Source organism: Perognathus longimembris, unplaced genomic scaffold (assembly GCF_023159225.1).
Source record: "Perognathus longimembris pacificus isolate PPM17 unplaced genomic scaffold, ASM2315922v1 HiC_scaffold_5973, whole genome shotgun sequence".
NCBI lineage: Eukaryota > Metazoa > Chordata > Mammalia > Rodentia > Heteromyidae > Perognathus > Perognathus longimembris.
The window spans coordinates 15,976-33,643 of record NW_025961459.1 but is presented as its reverse complement, the minus strand read 5'-3'; positions in this window follow the sequence as shown (position 1 = coordinate 33,643).

The following is a 17,668-nucleotide window of genomic DNA, read 5'->3' as shown; positions in this document are numbered from 1 at the left end:
TTTCTCTATGTGTGTGTGTGTGTGTGCGCGCGCGCGTGTGTGTGTTCTAGTACTGAGGTTGGCACTCTGGGCCTGAGTGATGTCCCTGAGCTTCTCTTGTTCAAGCCTATGTCTCTACCACTTGAGCAACAGCACTACTTCCAGCTTTCTCTGAGTAGAATGTTTCTGCCTTGGCTGGCTTTGAACTTGATCTTCGATGTTAGCTTCCTGAGTTGCTATGAAGACAACTGTGAGCTACTCATGCCCAGCATTTTTTTCAAATGTAGTATGGCAAGTTCCCCTCCCTCCCAGGACCACCACCTTTGCATGTCTCTGGTCAGCTGGGTGTTTTGAGATTGCCTTGCTTATGAGCCTGATTCATGTGGCAAAGCCCTGAACCAGAACTCCTCCTTGTGCCGCACCCCTCTGTTCCTTATCCCTCCTCAGCACCACAGATTTTGGGCACCAAAAAAAAAAAAGTTAAGTCAACTGGACTACACTTGATACACATAGAAAATGCACAGGACTCAACTGGGAAATTCTGGCATGTAGTGTTGTGTTGGGGACCTTCCTGAGATCATTTCATACTCCTTTATCTCTGGTCCTGAGGATAAAAATGAAGCTGAAGGTAGTGTTGGTTGTTGTGGGGAAATTTTTTTCTGCAATATGATAGGACCTGTTGGTACTCATAATCCCTCTCTCAGATCTGCACTGAGAACCCCTGCATCTGGCTTGGTTTTATTTTCTAGATGCTTCACTTTGACAATTTTTTCCTTTGTGTAACTCCTTTTTCCATCTCTTTCAACTTGAGTCAGGGTTTCATCATGATTCTTCCTTTTTAGCATGATAGTCCAAAATTTGCTGCACCTTAAAATGTGGCCCTGCTTCATAAAGGTGAACCACAAGTCAAGGTTTTATCAGGAAATCCAAAAGTGCCATGATAACCTGGAACAGATACTTATTGCAGAGATTTGCATAGTACGCAAGTAGGCTCGAGATGAGTGCACAGCTCTACAGAAAGGCTATAGAGCCACAGTGAAGGACCAGAGTAACTCCATATTGTACTAAGACCCCATTCTGTATCTGACTGACCTTACTGTAAGCCCTACTCCCCACCCCTCACTTCCCAGTAAAGACCATAAAATCTTACAGAGAGTTCACAGAAAAACCGTAAACAACTATAAGATTGACCAGCAGAGAAGAGAAACATAGCTGCAGTAGCCCTCTTGGTAAAAGATGCAGATAAGTTGACTCTGGGACAGAACCTGACTGTGGCCACTCCGCACGCTCTAGAGGGGGTGCTAAAAGAACCGCCCAACTGATAGATGAGCAATGCTCGCATGGTCCATTACCAGACCTTGTTATTTAACCCGGCACATATCAGCTTCTGTGTACCTACAGCATTAAACCCAGCAACTCTGCTGCCGGATCCGGATGTGGAAGAGCCTCTGCATGATTGTGAGCAGATCCTGGCCCAAGCACATAGCCACTGGCCAGACTTGCTGGATTCGCCTCTATCACATGCCAAGCACACCTGGTTCACCGATGTCAGCAGCTTCATTCTGGATGGAAAAAGGTTTGCGGGTGCGACGGTTACTATGGACACTGAGATAGTGTGGGCGGAGGCATTCCCTCAGGGAACTTCTGCACAAAGAGCAGAACTAGTGGCACTAACAAAAGCCTTACAGATGGGAAAAGGAAAGAGACTAAATATCTATACGGGCACCCGGTACGCTTTTGCCACTGTACACGCCCATGGAGCCATCTACCAAGAGTCGGGGCTACTGACAGCCCAAGGAAAGGCCATTAGAAACAAGCACATTTTGAGACTCATCCGGGCCCTATGGGAACCAGCAAAGATTGCCATTATGCACTGTCCAGGTCATCAAAAGGGAGTTGATTCGGTGACTAGAGGGAATAATCTGGCCGACCAGGCAGCCAAGGAAGCAGCCCTCCAGCCCAGAGCAGAAGTATTGACTCTAGTAGACCCAGGGAGATGAGCTTTGCCTCCTGTGCCCCAGTATTCCCAAGACTTGGAGTGGATAAAGAAAATTCCCATGTCCCACAAAACCCCAGACAGAGAAGTAAACAATGACTGGTGGAAAACTTGTGAAGGGAAACTTATCTTGCCACAAGGGCTGGGTAAGGGGACCCTTCAGAGAATCCACCAAGCTTCTCATATGGGAACCTGAAGAATACAGGACTTGCTCCAACACCCCAAAGTGATAATTAGACAAGGAGATCAACTTATTGAAGATATTGTTAAAAATTGTAAGGCTTATCATCTCACCAATGCCCCCAATCAACAAGTTACTAAAGGAGCTCGCCTCCATGGGGATAGGCCAGGCATGTATTGGGAAGTAGATTTCACAGAAATTAAACCTGGAAAATTTGGATACAAATATTTGCTAGTTTTTGTAGACACCTTTTCAGGATGGGTGGAAGCTTATCCAACAAAGCATGAGACCGTGAATGTAGTGGCTAAGAAGATCCTGGAAGAAATCCTACCCAGGTATGGCTTCCCATCCACCATTTGTTTGGACAATGGACTGGCCTTCATCTCAAAAGTAAGTCAGGGAATAGCCGCTGCACTGGGGACGGATTGGAAATTGCATAGTGCTTATAGACCCCAGAGTTCAGGAGAGGTAGAGAGAATGAATCAGAGTCTAAAAGAGACCTTAACTAAATTGGCCTTAGAGACTGGCGCAAAGTGGGTGTCACTCCTTCATTTTGCTCTGCTTAGACTAAGAAATACTCCCTATCAGCTTGGCTTTACTCCTTTTGAAATAATGTATGGGTACCCCCCACCCATTATCCCTAGCCTTCAGACTGAATTGCTTGCAGATTTGGATGATACTGAATTTTTGTGTAAACTTGATTATTTGCATCTCATGCACAAGAATATGTGGCCCCAGCTTAAGGCATTATATGATTCTGATTCTGTCCCTACCCCCCATTTATTCAGACCAGGGCACTGGGTGTTTGTCCGGAGACTTAACCCCAAATCCTTAGAACCATGGTGGAAGGAAACCTACGTAGTGCTACTGACTACTCCCACTGCCCTCAAGGTAGATGGCATCTCCACTTGGGTCCATTGTTCCCATGCCAGGCCAGCTAACTCCTTTGTCCTGGACGACGACTACCATGGTGGTACATGGGAGGTCTTCAATCACCTGACTCAGCCGCTTCACCGTCGCCTCAAGAAAAGAAAGTTAGACTGAATATTGTCATAATTTTTTTTTCAAATTTTTATTATCAAACTGATGTACAGAGAGGTTACAGCTTCATACGTTAGGCATTGGATACATTTCTTGTACTGTTTGTTAACTTGTCTGTCATACCCCTCTCCCACCTCCCCCTTTCTCTTTCCCCCCCTGAGGTGTTCAGTTCACTTACACCAAATAGTTTTGCAAGTATTGCTTTTGTAGTTGTTTGTCTTTTTTTAACCCTGTGTCTCTCAATTTTGGTATTCCCTTTCAATTTCCTAGTTCCAATACCAGTATACACGGCTTCCAATATACTCAGATAAGACTACAGAGATAGTGTAGGTACAACCACAGGAAGGTGATACAAGATCATCATAATTTTCTTTTTGCCTTCTTTTCTTGCTACCCAGGCTGATGTTGATGCTATTTTGGCAGCTCACTCCAAAGTGGGGTGACCCTCTTATTTTAGCAACTAGCAGGAGTCCTTTAAAGTTCCATGCAAGAAGGCATTGGTAGTTTGGGGCTTGCTCAGGAATATAGCCACCCAACCCTTAGAGCACAGCTGAGAAGTTTATGTATTATTTTGTTGTTGACATTTGGATCTTAAACACTATACAGCTAATGCTAAGTATGTATAGCTGAAAGTTAATTTCCAGTTTGAAGTAATCCTGCAGTCCCTTAGTAAAGTAGACTAAGGTTATAAGTTCCTTGCTAGGTAAGGGCAATGCCCCTCAGTCAGCCTGAAGAAGCTACAGAAGAAGGATGATATTCACCCATCAGCCCCCCTTTAAAACCAAGGGACCAGAGTTGTTTTTGGTTACTACTTTGGGGCTATATTGGCCCCTGCCTTATCTCTATATCATCCCTTAGACATGCAAGCCATTGAAATGGCCAGAATGGAGCCATGATTGGCTCCCAAGGTACCAAAGAGAAAAGGGGGAAATGCAGAGCCAGACTTTGAAGTCAGGCCCCACTTCACCACGCGAACCCCACTTTACCAGCGAACTTGAGATAAGCAGGCCCTGTGTGCAAACCCAGGACAAGCTTATTAGGTCCCAGCCGGTCAAGAACTCTAACCGTTGGGAATGCTTAACTCTAACTTCCCCCAGAATGCCTCGAGCCCTGTGCCTCGAGTCCTGAGCAAATTAAATTTGTACCCGTGTCCTAATCTTACTTACTTGAACACCTGATGGCTGTAACTTTGTTTTTGCCTTTATAAGCCCTGTGTAATCGTAGCTCGAGGCTCCCTCTTAACCTCCGCTGTGTCAGAGGGAAGGACAAGGCCTGAGTTGCTGCTTGCCTGAATGAAGTCTTGCCTTGCTTTTGTATTTCGGAACGTCTGAGTCTCTGTGGTCTTCTTGGTAGTCGTTTTGCGAATTGGCACAACACAAGAACATATACATGTAACAATTACAATAAATATGTTTAAATTGGCATTGGAAGCTCCTTGACAGAGTTTTTAATCTGTGACAGATATCTTATTTACTGTGTTGCTATCCCAGAAATGGGACAGTTTACAGCAAGCAAACACGTGTTTCTTCATTGTGCTGGAGGTCAGGAAGTCACCAGTACATGGATGTTAGGTGACAGCATTTTTTTGTTGTTTAACGGTATCATATTATGGATGGTCATCATACCGCACAGGACACAGAAGGACAAGAAAGTGGAGATAAAGGGATGAGGGACAGATACAGAGACAGATAGAATGTTTTATGTGGGTGGGAGGCTTGCTCTAAGATCAAAGCCACTTCAGATATTAAGCTGATCTCATTCTTGAGGGCAGCACCCTAATGATCTCATTACTTCTTAAGTCTGTGCATCAAACAGATTTCCATTATTATAATGAAAATTAGCTTCCAACAGAAGGACATTGACATAATAAAAGTATGTTATATTTTTGAAATTATGATTGTTTATAATAAATTAAAGCCATGAAGAAGTAAATTAATAATAAACAAAGAAATACTTTCTGTTTTAATTTTTTAGTTTTTTTACTTTATTTTTGTTGTAAAGGTTATATACAGAGGGGATACAGTTACATAAGTAATGTAATGAGTACACTTGTTTTTGAGCAGTGTTACCCCCTTCTTCATTTTCTTCTGCTTTCCCCCTACACCCCTCCTCTCCAACATAGTGTGTAGTGAGTTTCACTGTTGCATTGGTTCACCTGTTGTTCTGCTGTTGCTGTGATTCCCCTGCCCTTCCCCAAGTCAGATAAATGCAAATACATATACAAGACAAAGGATACAGAAATAAAAAATAGTGACAAAGGGCCTAATCCAAAGGGTAAAAGACTCAGGTCCTGAGCCCTGTCCCTGGCTTCTTTTTGCTCAAGGCTAGCATTCTGTCACTTGAGACACAGTGACACTTCTGGCCTTTTCTATATATGTGGTGCTGGGGAATCGAACCCAAGGCTTCATGTATACTGGGCAAGCACTCTTGCCACTAGGCCATATTCTCAGCCCTCCATAAAACTCTTGTCTCTAATTTACCAGCAAAAAGCTGTAAAATGGACCTGTCGCTAAAGTAGTAGAATGCTAGCTTGAACAAAAATCTTAGTGTCAGTGTCCAGGTCCTAGACTCAAACCCAGGACTAGCAAAAAGTAAACATAAAAAAAGACATTATATACACACTTAAATATGTGTACATACAAAATTGAAAATAGTAATGGAGAAATTAAGAATATGTGTGAAATTCCATCATAGTGGCATGAATTCCTGAATCACCCCTTGGGAGGCTAGCATGAGGCAATTTAAAGTCAAACTTGGCTATGTATTGTGACCTTGCCTCAAAACAAAATAAAATGAAAAACACTGTGTGTGTGTGTGTGTGTGTGTGTGTGTGTGTGTGTGTGTGTGTGAATTCCAAAGGGATCAAAGATCTTGAGGTAAAAGCAGATACCCTGAAAACATTACAGGAAGGAATAGGGAAAACACTAGGGCTCCTTGGCACAGGTCTAAACTTTCTTAGTAAAGGCCCAGAAACACAGCAAATCAAAGAAAGTTTGGACAGAAGGGATTGCATGAAACTACAGAGCTTTTGCATGGCAAAGGACATAGCTTGCTAGATCAACAGAAAGACGTCAGATTGGGAGAAGATTTTCACTGGCCATACAACAGACAAGGGCCTCATATCTAAAATATACTTAGAACTCAAAAATTAAATTCCCCTAAACAAATCCTCAAAAGGTCAATTGCCTTCTGAAGACTTAAAGAGAAACTTCTCTGAAGAGGACATGAGAATGGCCAAGAGGCACCTGAAGAAATGCTCAACATCACTGACCATAAAAGAAATGCAAATCAAAACAACATTGAGGTTTCACTTGACCCCAGTTGGGGATTCACGCTGCCCTTCCCCCAACCCTGGGGCAGTGTAAAGCTAGCCAGTCCCATCTTCCGGCTTCAACTGGAAGAGAAGCCCCTGCCACTGGGGCAAACACGTGTGTGCCATCATGGTAGCGGAGCCCCCAGAGACACAGCTCTTGGAGGGCTCTGGTTTCTGCCCATAGAGGAAGTTTCATGACATCACCTGATGGGAAGCCAACCTCAGCCAATCGCTAACTTCCAACTAGTCACCCCAAGTCGATCTTCTTCCCACCTTCGACACCGTAATAAATTCTTCTGCCCTCCCTCTGAATGGGTGAGATGGTTGGACCATCCAGACAGACTTCCAGAATTTCTTTCCTGCATCGGCTCTGGACACGTGAGGGGGACTGATGGGGAAGGGGATTTCGGCATTTCTCCTCAGCTTAGTGAAGTCCACAAAGATATGCTTTACTCCTTCTGCTGGCGGGAGGGGTAGGGCTGAGTTTCTTTCATAGTTGGGGATTTGGGCATCTCCCCAGGAGAAACAGGGAGAGGAGGTCTAGAACCCCAACACCCAGTAAGAATGGCCATTATAAATAAAATTAATAACAACAGATGCTGATGGGGATGTGGCCAAAAGGCCACTACGCTGTTGGTGGGAATGTAAAATTCTTCAATCACTCTGGAAAGCAGTATGGAGGTCCTTTAAAAGGCTAAACCTAGGGCTCCCCTGTTACTCAGCACCTCCACTCCTGGGAATTTACCCAAAGGATCACAAGGAAGACCACACTAAAGGTACCAGCACAACCATGTTCATTGCATGTATCACCACAACCATCTTGTCCTTTGAGATAAGGATATGCTAATTTTTGTCTATATTAGTCGTGAGCCTGTATCCTTTTGTCTCTATCTCCCAAGGAAATAAATTTTAATAATGAGCCAGACTCCCTGATTCTAAATAATCATGTTGATTTGTAGGCATTTTTTAAGAACTAACTAAATTCCAATGAACGTTACACATTGTTAATTAATCATCAGATTTTAAAACTACGGTAGTACAAATTCTTTTTATAAGCCAGTAATGAACAGGTCAAGGAAGAAATAAAACAAACAAAAAAATCCAAGTCCATTCATACCATATTTAAAAAAGTCATACTGAGAGATAACTTAGGAGGATAACTAAGGAGGTGAAAGGCCTTACAGTAAAAGTATCAACTACTAAAAATTAATATTGAAGACACTAGAAAATTCAAAGACCTCCCATATACATGGATCCTCAGAGATCCTGTTGTGAAAACAACCATAATACTCATTCATATTCATCTACAAATTCAATGAAATCTCCCCCAAATTCCTACAGCCTTCTTCACAGGAATAGCAAAAGCAATTATAAAATTTATATGAAAATTATCTGGGTGCCAGTGGCTCAGGTCTGTAATCATTGCAAGTCAGGAAGCTGAGATCTGAGGATTGCAGTTCAAAGCCAGACCAGGCAGAAAAGTCCCCCTGGGGCTATTATCTCCAATTAACCAGGGGAAAACTCACAATAATCCTGTGCACAAAGTGGTAGAGCACTCGCATTGAGTAAAAGAGCTCAGGGACAATGCCCAGAGTTCAAGCTTCCTAATGGACAAAATGACAAACAACAACAAAACTTACATGGAAACTATACAAAATCCAAATAACTAAAACAATTTTGAACAAAAAGTGCAATGGTGGCATTATTATAATAGCAATCTTCAAATTATATTACAGAGCCATGGTTAAAAATTAGAATGGTTCTACCATACAGTTTCATATACCAACAGAATAGGGTAAACATTCTAGAAATAAATATAGAAAGGTACAACTATCTGAGATTTGACAAGTGTCAAAAACAACCTCTTCAATGATGGAGAAAGGCAAGGCTATTCAACAAACTAATTCTAAAGGAAATGCAAATCAAACAACAGTGATGCTATATCTCACCTCAGTTATAAAGCAATCATCAAGAAAACAAATGACACATTCTAGTGAAGATACAGAACAAAAGCATCACTCCGAAGTGAACTTGTGGTAGAGCACTGGCCTTGAGCCAAAGAGCTCAGGGACAACACCCAGGCCCTGAGTTCAAGCCCCACAATGAATAACATTACAAAGAAAGGACACTCATGTACTGCTATTCATTAAAAATAAGTTCTGCAACTTTTGAAAGTCAGGAAGGATGTTCCTCAAAAAACTCAACTTAAAAAAAAAACCTAAAATCTAGAAAGTCAAAGAAGTGTGAATCTACATATCATAGAATAGGAACACCCAGAAATCCATGTTTATTTCAATACTATTTATTTATTTATTTATTTATTTATTTATTTTTTTTGGCCAGTCCTGGGCCTTGGACTCAGGGCCTGAGCACTGTCCCTGGCTTCTTCCCGCTCAAGGCTAGCACTCTGCCACTTGAGCCACAGCGCCGCTTCTGGCCGTTTTCTGTATATGTGGGGCTGGGGAATCGAACCTAGGGCCTCGTGTATCCGAGGCAGGCACTCTTGCCACTAGGCTATATCCCCAGCCCTCAATACTATTTATAATAGCTCATCTATGGAATCAGCCTAGGTGTCCTACAACTAGTGAGAGAATGAGGAAAATCTGATACCTATACACTACAAAGTATGACAATCCTAAAGAAGAATTCAATAACGTTGAATGCTGTTTACAGAATATGTGTAGAAAGGATGAATATCACTTTGAATAAAATAAGCTCAAAAGGGCAAATACCACATTCTTTCATTCATATGTATAATCTAGACATGAAATAATACTGATAGCCATAATAATAGTAATAATGGGACAGGGGCATGAAAGGAGAACTGTCTGCTAGGGTAATCTATGGAAGGGAAAAGTGTGTAAAGAGAAGGCACTGAGTGCGCACGACAACAGTATATGACCCTGTGTGTGTGTGTACAAGTATAACATAATGAAACACTAAATTATGTCTGAAAAAGAGCAAAGAAAAGGTGGAAGGAGGCTAATAGTATAATACAGGAGAATAATTTGATCAAATATGTTGGAAATACCACAAAGAATCCTGTTTATGAGTTCAACAACTAAAACTAAATTATTTAATAAAGAAGACTAAGGAAATTACTAGCTCACAGAACACTTGCATCCTGAGAGTTTCATATTTTCATTTCAGTTCAGTTGGGCTTTTGAAATGATGAATTTTGAGAACATTTACTTCACAGTTTATTCAAATTCTATTGTTTCTAAGTGTTAGGACATTTTTTTCTGTTTTAAAAATTGTATTATGGTCAGGAACATAGTCTTAATGATATTTATTTTCTATTTATTGAGTTTTGTTTCATGCCAAAGGAAATTTTCTCATGACATATTTTTCATAGAGACTTGCAAATAACATGTAATCTGATTTTTGTTAGTCAAAGGTCTGTAAATTCAACTAGACCTTAATGGTTCATGGCATGTCCTACATATACTCTTGTTAGTTTTCTGCCTGGAAAAACTGAAGGGAAATTAAACTTATTATTGTGTGACTTCTCTCTTTGAGTCTAATTTTCTTTGCTCCAAAGTTAATTGACCTAAGGAAGTTACTAATTTCCTTCATGAAAATGATTTATATTTGTATAATTATTGCTTTTAAGAGAGAAGCATAACTACATTTGAGCTTGCTTATAGATAATATACATGTAAGTCATATTTTAAAATTTATTCTGTAAACTTTTATATTAATTGTAGAACATAAACCATTTAATGTGATCACAAATATATGTATGCCACACTATTTTTATTCTTTCTTCATTTTTCCATTTTTTCTTTTTTCTTGTTTTGCAATTAGAGAATTTTCTGAACATTTGTTTAAGCTTTTTTAAAATTTTATTTATTAAATTTTGTGGACAAGGTGTTGTGAAAAAGGGGTACAATTACATAATAGGGCAGTGAGTACATTACTTGTGATATCTTACACCCTCGTTTTTCTTTCACTTCCCTAGATCAGGTAGGCATAGGCATATATATATTACCCAATGTACCAAAAACATATACAGTAGCCACATGGCAAATGCCAAAGGAAATTCACCTAGAACTTTAAATATAACGTCAACAATAGAGTTTGCTTGCCCTTGTCTTATATGATCATACATATATAGCTTTTGAGCTATTGTGATCCACTGAGAGGTCTATCTTAGACCTTTTTATCTTTAGTAGTTGTTTGGTTTTCGTTACATAATGTAAGGTCGCTGACCCACACCTGTGGGAAATTCCATTTGACAAGAAGTTTTTTGTTTCGCAGACCTGGTCTCTAGTGTCCCCACCACCACCTTAACAGTCATATATCAAGATCATGCCCCTTTGTTTTCTGTGTTCTAGGGTTGTCTCACTCAACATTATTTGTTCCAGTTCTGACCATATCCCTGAAAATATCAATATTTTATCATTTCTAATCGCTATGTAGTATTCCATTGGGTATAGGTACCACATTTTTGGATCCATTCATCTGTAGAGGGGCATCTGTGTTGTTTCCATATTTTGTGAACTGTGCAGTGATAAACATGGATGTGCAGATGTCTTTTTGATATCTTGGGACCTGTTGTTCAGGATAGATGCCTACGAGTGGTATGGCTGGGTCATAGGGTAGGTCTATATTGAGTTTTTTGAAGAACCTCCATACTGTTCTCCAAAGTGGTTGTATTAATTTGCACTCCCACCAACAATGGAGAAGGGTTCCTCTTTCCCTGCACCCCCTCCAGCATTTGTAGTTGCCTGAGTTCAGAGTATAGGCCATTCTAACTGGAGTAGGTGGTATCTCAGGGTTGTTTTTATTTGCATGTCCTTTACTGCCAGGTATGTTGAACATTTCCTCATAAGTTTCTTTGCCATTTTTATCTCTTTTCCTGTGAAGTCTCTCTTTAGCTCCTTTGGCCACTTAATAATTGGTTTACTGGGCTTGGAGGGGGTTAGTTTTTTGAGTTCTCTGTAGATGACAGATATTAGGCCTTTGTCTGCTGCTGTGCTGGTGAAGATCCTTTCCCATATGGTTGGCTATCTTTCTAGTTTGGTGGCTATGTCCTCAGCTGTGCAGAAACTTTTTATTTTGTAGTAGTCTCATTTGTTGAGACTCTCTCCTAACTGTTGTGCCCCTAGGACTATATTCAGGAGATTCCTTCCGGTGCCTATAAGTTCCAGCGTCTTTACTACTCTGTCCTTTAGTAGTTTCAAAGATTCAAGTCTGATATTGAGGTTCTTGATCCATTTTGAGTTGATCTTGGTGCATAGTGATAGGCTAGGGTCTACTTTGAGTTTTCTGCATATGGCTGCTCAGTTTTCCCAGCACCAGTAGTTGAAGAGGCTATGTTTTTTCCATTGTATGTCTTTAGCTCCTTTGTCGAATATCAGTTGGCTGTAAGAGTGCGGTTTTATTTCTGGGTCTTCAATTCTAATCCACTGGTCTTCCAATCTGTTTTTATACCAATACCATGCTGTTTTTGTTATGATGGCCTTGTAGTAGAGCTTGAAGTCTGGTATTGTGATACCTCCTGCACTATTTTTTTTTTTTTTTTTTGCCTAGAATTGCTTTGGCTATTCTAGGTTTTTTGCTGTTCCATATGAATTGATGGATTGGTTTCTCTATTTCAGTGAAAAATGTGGCTGGGATTTTGATAGGTATTGCATTGAATCTGTATAACAATTTGGGCAATATGGCCATTTTCACTATATTGATTCTGCCTACCCATGAGCATGGGAGGTCTTTCCATCTCCTTGTGTCTTCTTTGATTTCCCTTATTAGATTTTTGTAGTTTTCATTGAATAGATCCGTCACGTCCTTGGTTAAGTTGATCCCTAGGTACTTTATTCATTTTTTGGCTACTGTAAATGGAATTGTTTCCATAAGTTCCTTTTCTGTTTGTCTATTGCTGGTGTACAGAAAAGCTGCTGACTTTTGTGGATTGATTTTGTATCCTGCTACTTTGCCAAATTGGTTTATTAGGTGTAGGAGTTTGGGTACTGAGTTTTTTGGGTCCTTCAGATATAAGATCATGTCGTCTGCGAATAGGGATAACTTGATTTCTTCCTTGCCGATGTGGATCCCTTTGATGTCCTCCTCTTGCCTTATTGCTATGGCTAGGGATTCCAGCACTATGTTGAAAAGAAGTGGGGAGAGTGGGCATTCTTGTCTTGTTCCTGAGTTTAGGGGGAATGATTTAAGTTTCTCTCCATTTAATATGATACTAGCAGTTGGTCTGTTGTATATTGCTTTTATTGTTTTGAGGAATGTTCCATCTATTCCTGTTCCCTCCAAAGCTTTTAATAGGTATGGATGTTGTATTTTGCCAAAGGCTTTTTGGGCATCGACTGAGATAACAATGTAATTCTTAATTTTAGATCTGTTTATGTGGTGAATTACGTTGATTGATTTACGGATGTTGAACCATCCTTGTGACTGAGGAATGAAGCCTACTTGGTCAAGATGTATGATTTTCTTGATCAGTTTCTGGATCCTGTTAGCTAATATTTTATTGAGGAGCTTTGCGTCTGTGTTCATTAGTGATATTGGTCTGTAGTTCTCTTTTTTGGTTGGATCTTTGCCTGGTTTGGAAATGAGTATGATATTAGCTTCGTAGAATGAGTTTGGGATTTCTCCCTCTGTTTCTATTTCACGGAAGAGTTTGAAGAGCATTGGTATTAGCTCCTCACTAAAGGTTTTGTAGAATTTGTTGGTGAATCCATCTGGGCCTGGGCTTTTCTTAGTAGAGAGGTTCTTGATTATCTTCTGTATCTCACTGTAAGTTATTGGTTTATTTATTTGATTTGTTTGTTCTTGGTTCAGTTTGGGCAGTTTGTACTTCTCTAAGAATTGATCCATTTCTGTAAAATTATTGTTTTTTGCTGAGTAGAGGTTTTGGAAATAGCTCCTTATGATTGTTTGAATATCGTGTGTACTTGTTGTAATTTTTCCGGTGGAGTCCCTGATTTTACGTATGTGAGTCTCTTCTCTTCTTTTTTTTTGTAAGTCTTGCAAGGGGTCTGTCAATTTTGTTTATTTTCTCAAAGAACCAGCTTTTAGTCTTATTTATTTGTTGAATGGTCTTTCTATTTTCAATCAGATTTATCTCTTCTTTAATCTTTGTGATCTCTCCCCTCCTAGTCGTTTTAGATTCTGTCATTTCTTGTTTCTCAAGTTGTTTTAGTTTCATCGTGAGGGTATTCACCTGCTCTGCTTCCATTCTTTTAATGTGGGTGCTGAGTGCAATGAGCTTGCCCCTCAGTACTGCCTTAGCTGTGTCTCATAGGTTTCTTTGTGATGTGTTTTCTTTGTCATCGTAGCTTATGAATTCGTTGATTTCATCTTTAATTTGGTCTGTGGCCCAAGTGTTGGATAGTAGCATGGCGTTTAGCCTCCAAGAGTGTGTATAGCCTCTGTGGTATCCTTTGTTGTTGAGGGTTACCTTTAATCCACTGTGATCAGATATAATACATGGGATGACGTCAATACTTTTGTATTTGCTGAGGTTCTTTGTGTGGGCTCTGACATGGTCTATTTTGGAATATGATCCATGGGCTGCTGAAAAGAAGGTGTATTGGGTCTCTGTAGGGTGGAAGGTTCTATATAGGTCTGTTAGACCATTTGGGAAATGGTGTTATTTAGGTCCTCAGCTCCCTTACTAATCCTCTGGGTGTTGGATCTGTCTCTTGGAGAGAGAGGAGTATTAAAGTCACCCACTATGATTGTGTTTGCGTCTATCTTGCTCTGTAATTCTGCGAGAATTTGGTTGACATATGTAGGGCCTCTTTTGTTCGGTGAGTATACATTTATCACCGTGATTTCTTGATTCTGGATTTTTCCTTGTATTTATGTAGTTTCCTTCTTTGTCTTTTTGAGTGGACTTTAATGAGAAATCCAGCTTGTCTGAGATCAGAATGGCTACACCTGCCGTTTTGGTGGGTGCATTTGCTTGGTAGATCTTGCTCCATCCTTTCATTCGAAGCCTGTTTTTGTCCCTTGCTGTAAGGTGGGTCTCTTGTAGACAGCAGATGTCAACTTTTTGTTTGCGAATCCATTCTGCCAGTCTGCTCCTCTTTATCGGGGAGTTTAAACCATTTATATTTAAAGATATCAAGGATAAGGGTGTTTTTTCTCTTTCCATTTTCTTGTTGGGCTGTTTTTTCCTCTTTTTTTTCCCTGTCTTTAGTGAGCTGGTCTTTCTGCTCGACTTTGGCTATTGAAGTTTCTTTCTGATTCTGTCTGTGTGTCTTTTATGATCTCTGTTGTGGGGGGTTCCCCTCTTAATATTCGCTGTAGGGCTGGTTTTTTATTCACATACTCCTTTAGATCTGGTACTCCCTTCGAATGTGAACTCCAATTTCGCTGGATATTTGATCCGAGGATGTAAATTGTTATTCTGAAGTACTTGGATGGTGTTCTTCCACTCACTTCGAGCTTGGTAAGTTTGTGTGGATAAGTCGGATGTTATTCGAATCCTCTTCCCATTGAAAAAAGTTTCCTTCTTCGCTTTGGCTGAATTCAGAATTTGCTCTTTAATCTTGAGGTCTGTAGTCTTGAATATTATGTGCCTTGGGGTGGCTTTCCTGGGGTCTGGCTGCCAGGTGTCCTATGAGCTTCGGTTACCTAGATGGGGTCCCCTGTGAGATTGGGGAAGTTTTCTGCAATAACTTTATTGAGAACATGATTAAGCCCTCTGTTCTGGTATTCGGCTCCTTCTTCTATTCCAGTTATGCGCAGATTATATCTCTTGTCTTTGTCCATTAATTCCTGGATTAGTCTTCCCTGAAGCTTCACCTTTTCTTGGAGTGTGGTCATTTTCTGGTTGTTGTCAGCTGCTTCATCATCCAGGCGAGAGATTCTGGATTCTATATGGTCCACTCTTTGTGTTATGGTTTCAATTGCTGAGTTTATGGATGTCAGAGAGCTATTTATGGTTGTCATATCAGCTCTGATCATGGAAATTTCTTCCTCTAAAGAGTTGTATTTTTAAATCTATTTTTTCATGCATTTCAATTCTCAGGATGTGGAGATTTTCTTTAAAGGCGGCTTGCATTGTATCCATTTTTGCTTCCATTTCTTTAATTGAGGCTTGCATTGTATCCATTTTTGCTTCCATTTCTTTCATGGCTTCCTGGGTGTCCTTCCAGATTTCCACTCTAAACTCCTGAAATTGTTTTCTGATTTCATTTCTGACTCTTTCGATCATTCCTGTTAACATGGCCTCATTTGCTTTTTTAGTCTCCATCTCCTCTTCAGTCGTGCTGCTTTTTGGAGCTGGCGAGTTGGCTTGCCCTTTGATGAACTGAGTTATGTTTCTTTGTGATTTGCGCATCTGGAGGTCTGTGTAGATCTTCCCTCCCTTCTGTGTAGGCGTGTCTACGACAGCAGGTGCTGTCTCTGTGGCCCTGCCCACCAGTGCAGGGTACGCGTACCAGAGCGGGTGCTGTCGCCGGGGGCCCTGCCCTCCTGTGTGCTGTGTGTCCACTACAACAGGCACTTTAGCGGGATATGCCGCCCAGAGCGAGCCCCAGGTTGTTGGGTTGTGCTTGCGCCCTCCTGTGAGTCCGTTGGGGGGGCGGTATGTGTGTGGTCCAGTGGGATCGACTGTCCGAGTGTGGCTTGGCACCCTCAGACCTCGCCTCCGCTGCGAGAGGGGGACGTGATCAGGCTCAGGTGACCCTGCTGGGCTGGTATTGCCCACCAGCGCCTGTGATTTTAGTTGTAAGAGTCTGCTAGGTCCAGGCGCCTCGGGTGGGGCTGCACTGCTGGCCGTCCCCCGGACCCTGTTGGGAAGGGGTGGGCCGGTTCTGCCAGTTCAGGAACCTGTGGGGCTTTGGGGCTGCTCCGCCCTTTCCCTGCTAAACTGACTTCCCAGCGCCTGATGGGGGCCCCCCGCCTGATTTGGAGGTTCTTTGTTCCCTCAGGGTGGGGAGGGGGAGGGAGGGAGATCTAGCTTCTTTGTCGGGCTTGGGTCTCTGATAGCTGGTCTCCCATTGGGGGAGGGGATAATGGGGTCACTCACAGTTGCTGCTTTGTGTGTGTGTCCCGCACAGCCATTGGCCCTTCAGGGGTTGGCGAAGTGTCGTGGTGGCTTCCCAGGTTCCCTCTTTCTGCCGCGCTGGGTTCCCTTGTCTGAACCAGGTGTGGACCCGAACTTCTCGTTGCTGCTGGTGTGTGTCTTGGTCCGCACCCTGCCTTGTGTCCGTGGGGTCTCCCGTTATATGAATTCTGCACTCCTGGCAGCCTGTCTGCCGATCGCCATGTTCCCCTTTCCCAGCCTGGCCCTGTTTGGGCCAGGGTCGGCTGGTGGGGGGAGGGTGCCCCGGAGATTCTCTGGCTCCATGTAGGTTTTCGGTTCTTCTTTTTTGTTCCTTTTTGTTTTCCTGCGTTTCTCCACTGCTTCTGGCTGCTGGTTTTTCTGGGTTCTTGATGGGGTGTTGGGTGTTGGAGTTCCCAGCTCGCTATTCAGTTGGAGCGAGTCAGGGTGCCTCCCTATTCTGTCGGCGCCATCTTTCTCTCTTGATCTTATTTTTCTAAGATCTGAAAGTCTATAATTATTTATTTTAGATTTTATGACATATTTAATGCATGCATTCATAGCAATTTTAGGACTCCCTTTACTGTATCCTGCAAGTACAAATTTCTTGTGTTTTTATTTTCATTTGATTCTAGAAAATTTTAAATTTCTTCTCTTATTTCTTCAGGGAACTACTGAAAATTAAAGTTTAGTATTCAACTTCTATACTATTTGTATTGATTCTGCATGCACTTGATATATAATTATTTTTTTTTAATCTGGTGAATTAAAACATGTTATTTTAATTTTCTAAAATTTGTTAAGTTTTGCTTTATGGCCTAAAATGTGATATATTTTGGAAAAAGCCTGATCACTTGCTAGGAAGAATGTATATTCCAAAGCTGTTGGAAGGATATGCTTTAGATATTTTTAAGTCCATTTGATTAGTGGGGTAGTTTAATTCTAATGCTTTTTTTGGTCGGTCGTGGAGACTGAACTCTTGGCCTGCATGCTGTCCCTGAGCTCTTCAGCTCAAGGCTAGCACTCTACCACTTTGAGCCACCAGCAACACTTCTGGTTTTCTGGTGACTAATTGGAGATAATTGTCTCACAGACTTGCCTGCCCAGGCTGGCTTTTAACTGTGATTCTGAGATCTCAGCCTCCTTAAT